This window comes from Phaethon aethereus (assembly GCF_964289735.1).
Source record: "Phaethon aethereus genome assembly, chromosome: 4".
Lineage (NCBI taxonomy): Eukaryota > Metazoa > Chordata > Aves > Phaethontiformes > Phaethontidae > Phaethon > Phaethon aethereus.
Window position 1 is genome coordinate 23,177,704 of NC_138578.1, and position 14,002 is coordinate 23,191,705.

Sequence of the window (14,002 nt, forward strand, 5' to 3'; positions counted from 1 at the left end):
GCACAGTGAATTAGCAGTAAACTGATACGTTAGTTCTCGTGTTTTTCAAAAAATAATTCCTCCCAGGTTTATATTTTTTTTTTTTAATACCATAATGTATTTATACACAGCATTTTTTTTTTTCAGACAAAGAACTCCCATTTTACGTTAAGGAAATCATATGGAAATTTTCACAGACTAATTGGCAACACTCAAAAAGAAAATAATAAAATAGAAACAGAATAATGTTCTTTGAGACTGCTTTTGTATTCCTTTTGGATCATAACTTGAATGCCTTAAATTTCACATGCGCAGAATGTATCAACATTGATTTGCAATGCAGACACCTGATGTCCGTGTACCTTACGGATATGTTTACTACTATTAGTATTTGTATCCTGTGCTATTTTTATTTTATTCCATCTTTAATTCTGATGCTAGTACAAGCTTAAGTTTGCAAAGGCAATAAAGAAAAATTGGGAAATGTTAAAATCCAAGTGTCCTTGGCATGGTAAGTCTGACTAAACAGCCCCACCGCTAAGGTGCTATAACTTTATCATGCTTGTACTCTAAAGTCTTAAGAGCCAAAGACTGCTTGCTGGATAGTTGTAGAGTACCTAGCACAACATCTTTGCAGGCTAGGTACTGTCTAATTACATTTCATTTTTCATTTCATTTCATCTTTCTTGTGCCAACATCTATTCCTCTCTGTCATTTGTTGCTATTTCCATCTGTTTTGTGGTGGTGGTGCAATCAACTATTTTATCTTCCCTGCAAACATTCCTCCGTTAGATTTTTATGGATGCTGTGGTTTCCACTTGGCGGCTTCACATGGAGGATCTGTGTGAATGTGTCTGAAATGTGGGTAGCTCTCCTTTTTTGGTAACAATGTAGTATTCTTCTACGATATGTACTGAAACCTCAGAGTTGGCACTTGTGAGCGGTATTTTAATAAGTGAAAAGCAGAAGTTTGAGTGAAGAATTTGAGGAGGGAACAGGCATCTGTGTGTCTTAACGTTCCTAAGACAGAGTAATTTTTCGCAACTCTGGTTTCAGCTACAATCTGTCCCAAAGGTCCCTTAGCTGTGAAAGGAAAGCAAGGAATTGTCACAGTAATGCTGTAAATCTGCCTTTGGGGATGCTGCACAGCAGCAGCACAAATGGGCACTACATCCTGTGCTGGATGGGGATCAATTTCTGAACACATCATGGTGTGCTTCATGTGGGACCCTTCTTGGTCATTGGGTGCTTTTTACTTGGGTGATCTCCAGGTAGGGGAGAAGGCAAAGAACAACAACTGTAAACTGGCTGCCTACTTTCTCTGACTGGTCTTGAATGATGATAAATTGAGGAGGCAGTCCTTCTCAGAATAACACTCCTTTTGGTGTCATTCCTTGCCCTAGGTGATACTTTTCTGCCTGGTGAATAGAGTGGCGTTACAGAGTAGTATCTAATGAGGAGTAACAGCTGGTCTTTGTGTGCATCAGTAGAGATAGGAGAGGCATATGGTATCGGGGATACTCTTCCCCAAGGAACTGAGAAAAAAATGGCTAAACCCAATCTTCTTGTTCACCACATCCTAGTGCCTGCTAAAGTCTAAGCTATTTCCTGCTCCCTTCCCACCTCTGTGGAGAATGATCTTTGGGTATGTCCAAGAAAATCATCCAGGAAACATATTTGTTCTAAGTAAATTCTGCCCTTAATGAGTCTTATAAAGTATTTGCCTTATTTTGGATCAGCTAGTTTAATAGCAAGAAAGGTCATCATCAGAAACAGTGTACATGCATAGATCCCTGCTAATATGCAAATAGTTTCTGAAACTGGTGATGTTAAAGACATTCTATAAAAATGCTGAAAACTTTCACAGAGAGAATAATTCACTTGACTCATGATTTAAACAAAAATAATTTCCTGTTTCGAGGTTTGACATTTTTCCGCCTGTAGCATGATTTTTCCCATCAGAGCCAGCTGTTGGCTGAGTTTTGGTGGAGACATACTCAGTATGTGCTTGCTAAGAAAACTCTGTAGCATTGTGAGGGCTCCTGGAAACCTCTTTATGTTTCAGTGAATGGAGAGAAACAGACCCACATGAAAAATGTGATTTTTATGTTTGATGGCCAGGCCAGAAATTTGAGCAATATAAGAAGAAAAACAGTTATTTCTTTTAATCATTTGGGGGTGGGGGTGTCAATTCTCTAATTAAAGGGAAAGTTCTAAGCATGAGGAAAACTCTTGACTAAAACCAGCTAATATTAAACTATAGTTCATCATGAGTCCAAATGACATGTTTTATTTTTCCCCTTTTAGATTTTTTTTAATAATGTTTCAGTCTAACATTTCCTTCTTTATTTCAGAATAAACTTCCAGAAGATACTTGACAACTTTACAACTGCTTTTTGGTAACTGGACTATTTAAACAACAACAAAAAAAAAAAATTAATGTGTGTTAGGCAGAAAAAAACTAATCAACTCCTGCATCACTGAAGCTGTCCTCATCGACTTATATTTTGTGATATTTTGCGGCATGCTTTGTGATATTTAGCTTTTTTCTTAAAAGACCTACTGTGTAGAAATAAGTGATTACGTTAGACTTTCAACTTCTGTTTAAAACCAAAAAAAACTGTATTGCCCTCAGTCTAGTGCAGGGAGCCTTTTGAAGATATAACTTAAAGTTGCTGCTTCTCTCAGACAAATAAGAATTTGACTTGGGTGACTACAAATAGTGATGTGCATTTATCTACGAAGTCTTCTCTCATGGTAGGCTTTGTTTCCTTTCCTGATTGCTGAGATTCATGATACTCTTTAATTTAACAAAAATTAGTGTTGTGTGCTAAGGGTCACATGAGTGTTGTGTGCTGTGGTCAGTGAAGAGAGACTAACTTCTTTCTTTGGAGGCACTGCCTGCATCTTTTTTAACCTGAGTTACGTGAATAATCGCTCAGGCTGTAAAGGATACATGAGGCTGAGTGGATGCAATTAAGTAATAGGAAAATCTCCCTTACAGAGCTGGTAGGACTGGGCTGATGGATGCATAAATCCTAAGCCTTCAGTTACTTTCCGTTCTCCTTGCCTTTTCCTCCATTGCTGCCTTCCAACTCTTCAGTGCATCACTTCCTCTCTTGCTAGCCGCTTGCCACTCTTGCTGCAACTTGAAGGGCTGCTGGTACATATGGCAGAAACGTGAGCTGGGTCAGGGGCCTGGAACAGCTAGGAAAATTGATGAGCTTTGAGAGAGATTACAAGGTCTTAAAATAAATTAAAATGAAATTAAATTGCCTGTCTTAGGAGGGCGAGGCAAATGCTTTCAAATTTAGGCCTGTGCTGATGTGGGCAACACTTGAGGAATATGTTCAGTTGATTTGACATCGTGGGGTAGTTTAGTAAATGAATGCCACCACTTACTAGTGTTTGATGCCATTTGTTGATGTCAGCGTATAGTAGGTTTTGGGGAGCTAGAACAAAGGCATGCAGAATGTATAATAACAAGTAGTGGCTGGAAGGCAAGTTTTTCGTCAGCTCAAAGCATGCTACATGCTAGAACACAATAAACAGATTATAAGTGGGCAGCTAAAACCAAATGTATCTATCTGAGGAGCAAAAATGAATGGGTTTTTTTGCTTACTATGCAGATTATTTTTCAGTCTTGACTGGTGCAGGAAGACAAACAAGCACAAGAACTGCTTGCATGTCATGTTAGACTCGTATGGCTAAGAGACAGCAAGCACTCAGGTGCCTCGTCTTGATGGGTTTTACATTTTAGGAGGTGATTTGACCTTCACTTTTTAACGTACTTCTAAACCTATTGTAAGACAAAGTTAGTCTAAGTGACTTAGCCAGAAGAATGGATAGGGATCAGCAGAAGGCCCCAAAGACTTTCATGACCTGCAGTGTCTGAGCAATGATCTCCAGTGTCCATGGGTACCAAAGGCACACAAATGCATCCTTCTATGATGTACTTGACAGCTTTGGCTGATTTGGACTCATGTGTCAACTGACAGCCACTGGCATGTAAGCAAACACAGTTAAGCTGTAAACTTTAGAGGTAGAGGAATTCAAACCTGAATAATATACTTTTTTTTAAAATGTATTATTTCCTACAAATTTTACGGTACAACTGGCTGCACAATACATTTGTTTCAGTGTGTATCTGAATGCAGAACAGTGTTGCTGTTACTGGCTTCCTCAGTCATGAAATACCAGTATCTTCTAATGTAGACTCCAGGACAGTGGGACAGTGCGGTACAATCAGAAGGCTCATGGAAAAATGCAAGCTCTCAATGGTAACCAGCTTGTAGGAAAAAAGGTATAAAAGCACCTTTACATTGTACATCAGCACTGAGGAGAGATGTCAGAAAGGTAAAAGACTGTGGCATGTGTGTATTTGTCAACATAGATGTCTCTAGAAGTCTTTTATTAATTAGAAAAGTGTTCCACTACAAATTATGAAAATTAGCAGGAGACTGATTTCAGTTACTCTTGTTTGCTCTCATTAACACTTTAGCATAATGTGCACTTCAGTCAAATAAAGAATGGAACCTTTTTTGTGCCTTTTGAGAGTGCCTCAAAAAGGGCCTTGATTTATACTCTACTTTTTAGCCTAATTAAAACCGATGATTAAAACATGCAAGTCCCTTAAGATGACTGTGCTAAAGTGATTTTTTTTTTATAAGCTGAATAGTGTTTAATGTTCAGGCTAAAACTGCCTGAAAATGGAATTAGAGCATCTCATTATGTTTTGTATTTAAACTTAAGTAATTAACATCAACACCACCACTGATTGTGGATATTATTGTGGAAGATTATACACAGTTACTGAAATCACATATGAATGATTGTTCAGAAACATACAGCCTTAGGCCTCACATTTCTAATATCGAATAACAGGGTGGGACCCCTCATCTCACCTGTCTCCTGTCTCACCCAGGAACTCAGCAGACCTTACTGGGTGCCTACCATGCATTTTGGAGAGGCTGTCGCTATGTGTGTAGAAGTGCCCAACTGACCTTTATCTTTGTTGGGTCAGGTAGTGATGGGAATGAAGGAGCTGCGGCAGCAGACATTTGATGTGACGTCTTGTGGTTTTGGTGACTGGATCTTGTACTATTTCAGGCTAATTGCCAGATTAAAGCTGCCCTTACATGCTGATTTAGGCCTTCATATGTTCTTGATTACACTTCTCCTCCACCTCTCCTTTTAGAAATCTCAGATTTGCTATTGCCGTTTGAAAATGCAGTCTTGCTTTTGTCTGTCTGCGTTTATGTTTTTGCTGCTTCCACTCTTAAGTACAGAGGGGTTTATCCTGCATACGCAGAGCTCAGTCCCTCTTCTGCACACTCATAAGGACTCTTCTTTGCAGCCAAACTTCTCAGAAGAGCAGAGCCTGAGCATTGTTTCCAGCACTTCTTGGAGCTACACAGGGGCCTGTCCATGTGCGTGGCATCTGTGGAGTTAGTTGCGTAGGGTGGCAGGAAGCGGGCAGGCCATCATACACTCTTTCCTCCTTCTTGGTACCATGGCACACTGCAGAAGTCTGCAGGAATGAGCCCTTGTTGATGGGTTCCCAACCTGTGGCTGTTGTATAGTGTGAAAATGTATTTTAAAACGCTGCACAAGCATTCCTGCTTTTTATGCACTGCTGTTGTATTATTTGAGATGAAGGGCTCTGGCTGTCACACTTACAGTGCATGATTTAGTCTGATTTGATTGTGGTTAGTGATTTAGACAAGCCACATCACATGGCTTGTGGATATAAGACACCAGGCAGAGCTCAGTCCTGTGAGGTCCTATAAAGTGTCCTTTGCCAGAAGCAGAGTAATCTCATTGCTGCATGGCTTATATGGGCGCTCTGGGCAACTTGAGTCTCACAAGATAAAACTCTGAGGATTACAGCCGTTATTCCAAATTTTCAAGGCATTGCTCTGGGTCACATTAACTACATATGATGGGGGAAGTGGGTGTAGTTTGTGCTTGGGGAAGCAGAGACAAACATTAACTCCACTACCATTTTATAAAAGTTGTTGCAAACCATCTCTTGCAAGAAACACATACGCACAAAACGAGGCAATGCCAAAATGTGTGTGGTGGACAGTTACAGAGCCTGGTGTCCACAGCACCGCCGGTGGTGTGGCAGGGTCTGTATTTTACACACTGAACAAGGACAGTGCTTTACCTTTGTCAAATTACATCGAGAATTCACCGGGAGAATGAAACCTTAACCTTTGTTGCTGCATTACATTGGGGTGTGTGAAGGATTTTAAATAATGAGACGTGCTGAAAACAATTCCCTTGCATAAACAGAATATAAATGCTGTAAGTCATAGATGGTATAATCTCGAAGATGCTTTAGTTTGTCTGCCTGCTTGACTGAGAACTGTGTTAAACCAGACCCTCCGCAGCATATCTCTTAGGTCCTTTACTCCCAGAAATTGCTCACTTGTTCATTCTTGGGCAGGAATGATCAGATCACCCCTTTTTTGAGGACAACAAACCTATTCTGTGAGCTTCAGGGTCTTATGCTGCCTTTTCCACGGTAATATCCAAACACTTGGCAATATTGCAGGCACTGGTATGAGAATCCGATGCACTCTGCTCTTTGCCCAGCAAATGAACTGTGATGACTGGAGGCCTTGCTCCAATTTGGTTATACTAGTATTTTCTGTAGCTTTGAGCTGGGTGGTGTGGCTGTACATACAAAGATCACCCTCCAAAACAGGGTGGCTGCCTCCAGTTCACTTACGGAATATTCTCCTTGGCCCATCCTAAGGCCTTTGCCTTACCTGGATGGATGTTGGGAGAAAGTCGTTGCTGGAGCTGAAACCCATGCCAGGAACGGTGCTAACTGTATGTGGATGATCATGTGCTAGTGTTTGTGGCAGTGTCCTGGCCTTGTTTAATTCACTAGTATAACTGTAATCTCAGTGTTGGGATTGATATTTTTTTGGCAGCATACATTGCTGTCTTGCATATGTTATATTCTCACATTGCCCTGCATTCGCAGGCCAGAGGAGCGTGCCTTGGCTTGCACTGACTGTGGCAATTCGCTTGGATAGACAATACTGTGTCAGTTTGGAAGAGGTCCCACCACTGCACACACAGCACTTGGAGATACTTGGGTTTTACTCCAAAGAACCTGCATGACCAGTGGTATCTGGAGGCAGCTCTGCTTTGTTGTGCTCTGCCCGGGTGAGCTGTGCCCTGCAGCTGCTGATTGACAGCTGCTCTGAGGCCTCAGTGTGACAGTTGACACTACGTTGAGTGGCACCAAACCAAAATCCCCAAAGGAGACCAGGAAAGATGATCTAGAGAGCAACTGGTTGCCTGGGTCGAATCTCTTGCAGAGCCACAAATGCTGTGAAGGCAGGGCCCTGCGCTGTGCCTCCGGGCCAGCTGGCATCCCTCCCAGGGACTCCCTCTGACGGGGCCCTGCCACCCTTTGGGTTTTCCAGCAAAACTCTCCCCGTGGCACAGCTGTCTTCCATATCTGCACACCTGGGCTGAGATTGCACAGATGAATTTGCTGATTGACTCCTAGAAATTTCAGGTCATTGTTTAAATAGCTGGTGCTGTTCTGTGATGCACCAACAGACGGTGGAGAGGACGGAGTAGGTGATACAATAAAAGGAATAAAAACACTAATGTGAGAATTTTTTTTTTTTTAGAGATGTAACTTACGTGTTTTCACACTTCACTTCCTTGAAAAATAAAACATTTTAGCCTTCTATGCTTAATAGGTTGCAATGAAATGTAGATGTGGGTATCAAATGTAACAGAATCTCTGATTTTGCTTATTTTAATTATAGTCCTTGAAATAAATTATGTTTTCACTCTGTTTTATATCTAAAAGGAAATCATAATCCCTTGTACATTTATCTGAAGTGTAATAGCCTTTTATTTCTGCTACTCACTCTTCCTTTGGGGGAAAACAGGTATTAATTCTGCTTAGATTTTCGCAGTTACTTACAGTTTACCGCTCCTTTGTACAGCAAGTGTTGGATTAGCTCAAAGCTCTCAGCTTCGTTGTTTGGCACTTTGGGATATGGAGGCAGTCTTTGAATAGGTGTAAATAGTAGTTTATATGCATAGTAAGAGTCCGGATGTCTGGATTACTGGGAAGCAGCTTCTGAAATGTGCCGTTTATTCAAGCTCTGTGGTAGAAAGCCCATGTTGTGTTGGTGGTGTATCATGTGCATCCATGTTGGCTGCTCCTTCTCTTGACTGCCAGAAGGAGTGAAGGGAGATAAGAGAAGGGGAGATAAAATGCATGTCTTTGGTACTCTCTGGCACAGCTTCCTTCACATGCTGTGTGGCTCTTTTGACTTGAACGTCAGATGACCTGAGGCAACTCACCAGGAGTTTACCTTTGACCTCATCCCTTAGGACTAGGGATCATGGAAATTTGCTGCCCTCTAAGAGCCAGGGATATGTTAGTTGTTGCAAGGACTTGGGCAGTGCAGGGAGACCTGGAAAAGAGGCAAGTTCAATTTTGAAAGTGCTAGAAAATGCCTCCTATTCTCCTAATAATCTTGCTGTGTGCTTCTGAATGTAATTAGTGCAACATTCATAGCTGAAGAAGCAAGTATCTGATGAGAGATTGCTTTCTTTTACTGTTTTGAAGAAGGCTAATGATTTAATTTTTCCTTTCACTGTTCCTATACATGGCAGTTAAATAATTTAGTTGTTTTGCTGCTTTATTGGAGGAAGTCTGTGCTTTAGAAAAATGAGACCTGTTTTTACATTTCATTCTCATAGTAAAAGGAATGTGAAAGGAATTTCACTATGTCAAAGAAAAATAGCTCTATTACAATAGCTACTAAAGGTGAATCTTAAAATTTATTTTTTAATGAAGTCATGAAAGGCATTGGCAATATTAACAGTGTGCTTTGGTCTCTTTCTCTCTTTTTTTAATTAAAAATAAATCTTCTGCTTTCATTTATGTTAATGCACTTAGTAAATAATTTGGTAAAGAAAGAGCTGCAGGAACAAGGCTTGGAGTTATCAACCAGAAGAGGAAGGCAATGCATTTCGGTTGTATTGTTTTGCCGAAAGACTTTTTTTTGTCTTCTAAATGTTAGAAGCTCATGGTCCTTTAAACAGATCTCCACACTCAAGGTCACCACAAACCCTTTGTGCCAGGAGTAAATGTGCTGTGGAGGCTCTGAGACTGTCTTGAAGTTTTGAGTGAGACACACGAGGATGGTCTCCACGTTCACAACACTTGCTGCTTCTCATCAATCTCTTCACTGGCTTTCTTTTTCTTCCTGTGTTTTGGTAGGGATTCTTATTTCCTCCTCCTTTATATGTCACTGTATCATTTCTTTCTTCTTCCTCACCTTCTACCCTCCTCTTTCCAGCTGCCTTTTGTGCAAAAAAAACCTGGATAACGTCTTTTTTCTCTCTACCTTTTTGCTCTGCCGTCAGTCTCTTCCCTCCTCTCCAGGGTGACCCCTTGCCCTCTCATGCTTGAACTGTTGCTCTTTGTCTCAAAATGTGTCAGAAATTAAGTTCTCTAGGGCATAGAGTGTCATCTTTATTTGCTTGGGAAGGTGCCATAGACATTTATGGCAATACAGTTGTAGTGATGGTGCCAAGGAAAGAGAACAGTAGAGTGGCTAAACTCTGCCTTTGCTGAAACTTTGTCCTTTTTTATAGTTTTGATGAAACAGCCTGGATTGGGGGGGAATACTGAAGGTCATTAAAAAAATTCATGAAACGCTGTTCCTTGCATCCCTGCCTAACAAGATCTGATCCTGTTGGCGTTATATCACTGGCAGAATGCTGGAGTACCATATTAATGTCAAAATCATTGAGATAAATGACAGCTACATTAATTGGGTAGGCATTTGGGCTCAACTTGAGAGCCTAACATTTTTTATAGGTGTGCTTGGGGCAACAGGGGGGAGCGTGTTGAAAAGTTACTGAGCTCTGATGTTAACTACTAGGTATGTTAAGCTGAACACAAGCATTGCTCTATCTGTAAGAAAGACTTGCATTGCTGGAGAGGGAGTTTAGTGATGCTATGCACATAGCCTGAAAGGAGATAGGCTGTCTGCATATATCAGGTTTTTTTCAGCTGCAGTCCCTTAGCACAAGGGGAGCTGTTCACAAGGCAATATGAGCAGCCTGCTGATCAGGCACACAACTTAGGCGGGGATTTTTTAGGGAGGTTTAAGGGAGCTACAGCTGGATCCAGATAAGTAATTAAGCACTTCATCTGACATTGAAATCTGCGGGAAGTTAGGAAGTAAATAAGATGTCAAAACTTTAGTACTTTTGTGAATATCTATCTTTGGAGTTCAACAAAGCAAAAACTTTTAGAAAATACCAGCTCTAAACTATGCGTGGGTTTGGGTTTTCCTGTAATGTCAATGTTGTACCAGCGGTCATGATGCAGATGTTTTCTTCTTCGAGCTCAGGAGTCTCAGCAGGTGACAGAGATGGTAGGCTTTGCCTCCAGAGGCAATGAGGAAGAAAATGCATGCTTTGCATCAGCTGCCCAGGTCTTAGAGAGAATGCAATATTTGGTTGCTTGGGAATCAGTTGAATAGAAATGGTCTTTTTGATGGTAAAGAGTTCACCTGCTTTGACTAAGTTATTGTGCTGTAATGTCACCTTCTTGGTGACAACAATATTGCTATATTTATATTTTAAAAATTTCTGCTAGCAAGTTAGAGCTAAAAAAGGTGGTTGTTCTTCCTCTGCTGTGTTGGGGAAAACATGGCTTACTAAATATTTTCTGCATGGATAATTAGTTACACTTGTGCCGCTCCAATAAATGCCATCAAATTGCACAGCAATAACTGTGGTTTAATTTGCCCAAAGACCTTCTATTACTTATGATGATGTGCAATAAAGATGTATCCTGGGCTGATTTTTCACATTCCAGGCTCATTTTTGGGGGGTGCCTGCAGTGAGGCATTGTTGTTCTCCTTTTTCAATTTTTGAAAGAACCTGGAAAACCTCCAGTCTTTGTGTATATATGCTGCGCACATTTAATACAGAAATTATTAAAAGAATAAAATCAGAGCCCTGCCATGCTTTTTTTTTTTTTTTTTTTTTTTACCCAAGCTGCTTGTCAGAGTTGAATCACACTTGCAGGCTTCTGCTGCAGCTGGGGAGTGAAACTGGTAAAAAGTTGAAATTGCAGCTGATTCTGGAGACATGCAGGTTTTTGGAGATCAACGACATTAAAGGGACATTTATGGCTTACCCGATTTTCCACAAGCGGCAGCCAGGATATACTCATTTTAACTAACATTTGTGCTTCAGATGAATTTACGAGCCAAGCTGATCTTGAATAAAGTTTGAAATCTGTTTGTGTTTTATTTTATGGTGTTGATTAGTTAACAGGTTGCTATTAATAAAAACAGTAGTCTTCTGTTGTTCTGCCCTATGCTCAGCTGACAGAAAGTGTCCCCAGGCAAAGTGCAAACCAGCTAGGGCATTGCGAACCTGTGAGGCAAAGCTTGAAGTAATGGGTGATCTCATTTCCCTGATGAGATTGAAACTTTGTCTTTTCTCCTGACAGAAAGCAGGAGACCGGCTAGTACAGAGAAGTTAACTTGAACCGAATGCTTTGGCACAGCTGGTGGTGTAGATTCACAATAGCCTCAGAGGTGGAGAGGATGATGCTAAGCCAAAAGGGAGGTAACCAGGAGGAATATTGAGCTGTGCATTTATTAAAAACAGCTTTAATGTGGTGCTCATCACATAAATAGCACTGACTGTATCCTCGAAACTATCATAAAAGCAGTAATGGCTGTGGGGGGAAGCATAGGGGAGAGTTTATCAGCAGTAACATTAATAACCCAGGACTCAGGTTTTCAAGTTGCAATTAGGTGCTCAGCAGCTGTGACCTGCTGGAGTTGCCCATTACTGTCCATCTTGGGAGCTGACTCCCATGCCACAGCTCACTGATGTCGTGTGCCCCAAAGGTGGCCCACAGAAACTGGTCTTCAGATACTGTCAGCTCTGTTTATGCTGTGTCACATTTCCTTATGTTAAAAAAGGCAATAAATTGTTAATATGGCTATCATAAATCCAGATGTTCAGCCAGGCTTTAATGGGTGTGATGATCACTACACTTCTGATAACTCGAGTTCCCCAAATTGGCAAACTTTTGAATGGTGGTGTTACAGTGTGCCCTATCTTACAACTTTGCAACTAGGTGAGGTCCCAATGCAGGAAGAAAGTATTAAACTATTTGATGTGGAAAAAAAACTTTCAGGTAAGGGAATACAATTCTGCAAAAGAACCTTCTGGGAGTGCTGTCTTTTCTTCATATGGTGCTGATGGAGAACGACCAGCTAGATGCTTGCATTTCAGATTTTCCCAGTTGAGTTTGGCGGGAGCTGGAAAGGAAGATTTTTTTCAGATGTCTCGAATGTCAGAAGCATGGGGTGAAAATGACAGTAGTAATTTTAGCTCAGAGGAAGAAAGTTTTGGTGTTTTTCTGCTATAACTACTTCACCTGAGTCCAGATTTTTGTTGTGTTGCAGTTGTCAGAGAGGTTACTCTCACCAGAAACAAACATACACAAAAAAAACCCCACTCCCCACCAAATCTGAGCTCTCTCTTCCTATGCTGCAGCTAGCTCCTAAAATGTATGATTTGCAGCAAGATTTTGCCACAGGTAACAGGGATTTTTTTCTGATGTTCTCTAAGAAATTGAAATTTATGATAACATAGTTGTTTTTCTTATATTGTCTCCTATTTCTCATACTTATCATTCATTAGAGATGGTGTGTTCCATAAAATCCTAATCCTAAAGCAACTCAGAAAATGTGCATGACACTGACAGTGCAGACTCCCTATCTGCTGAGAAGAGCCAGAGGAAAAAAGACTTTTTTTGATCATGCTGAAATGATTTTGAAGGGAAAAGAAAGGAAATTTTTCCCATCCTGACTGGAATGTTAGTCTCTCAAATTTAATCAGTGTATAATTTGTGAGTGGGGAAAAGGGCATGAGCATTCATCAGTGAAAATACTGGATTTATGGTATTTGGAAGCACCACAATTTAATTTCAACTTTTTTTAAAACTTGATTGAAAAAAAGATTAATATGCGCTTGGAAATGAAAAGGCATTCAAGATTAGTTTAATCTCTTCATTTAGAAGATGTTGAAGTTGGACATTTTGACAATGTGGAAGTTTTTGTTTTATACTCATTTTTCTTTTCCCAAAAAAGATTTCTAAGAATTTCCCCTCTTCCCATGAACAGATTTGGTTTTGACAGATCACCATTTTCTGATGAAAGAACAAGTTTTTTCAGAACATTCTCAGCCAGCTCTTCTGGGGTCTATACATACTGAACACCACCAACCTGACAAGCATACTTTAATCTACGTGTGTGTCAAGTAAAGCATAAAAACAGGTGCATGTTATGTTAGAATGAAATTTTTAGATTCTGTGGGGTTTTTCTAACTTTTTGGTATTACCAAGTAACAGTGTAAGTTGAAGATGAATCACTGATGGCTTACAGAACTTTGGTTTTAAACAAAATGTAAAAATATGTACTTTTGTACACTTTGTAGTAAGAAAAATTATGAAATCTGGCAAAGTAGAAGCAAACTTTTTTGTTAGTATATTGTGTTATCTGTCATGGAAGACACTCACGCTGTGTTGGGTAACTCACAAATGATTATCTTGTGGGGAAAGCATTTGTACATGTGGCAGGCCTCGTAGAATGAAAATTCACATTTCTCTCAGAAAAGCTGCTGTCCTCAAAAATGAAATACTGGTGGTGTAGCCTGAACTTTTTATGCTTGTTTTTGAAGTCAGCTCCTGCGGTAGAGTGAAAATGAACTTGACTTTTACCTAGAAAGAATATTTTTAAAAGCTGGCTTTAAATCACTCTTTTTTAAAAAAATTCAGAAATAAGTATAATACATTCCTTTTAAGTAATGCAAAAAGGCTTTACAAAGATGATAATACCTTACAGGTGGTGTCTTCAGGTGGGTCTACGGGTCTTACAGGTGAGGATAGCAGAAATACAGCCAGATGCAGTAACCCATAGGTCTCTGGTAGGCT

General features: G+C 40.3%; 1 protein-coding gene across 12 annotated transcripts in view; it reads left to right on the forward strand.

Annotated features, from left to right (window-relative positions):
* The window catches only part of ADGRL3 (adhesion G protein-coupled receptor L3), a gene marked incomplete at its 3' end in the record, with an annotated part of 334,909 nt that overhangs the window by 15,315 nt on the left and 305,592 nt on the right, over window positions 1–14,002 (forward strand). The window lies entirely within an intron of this gene.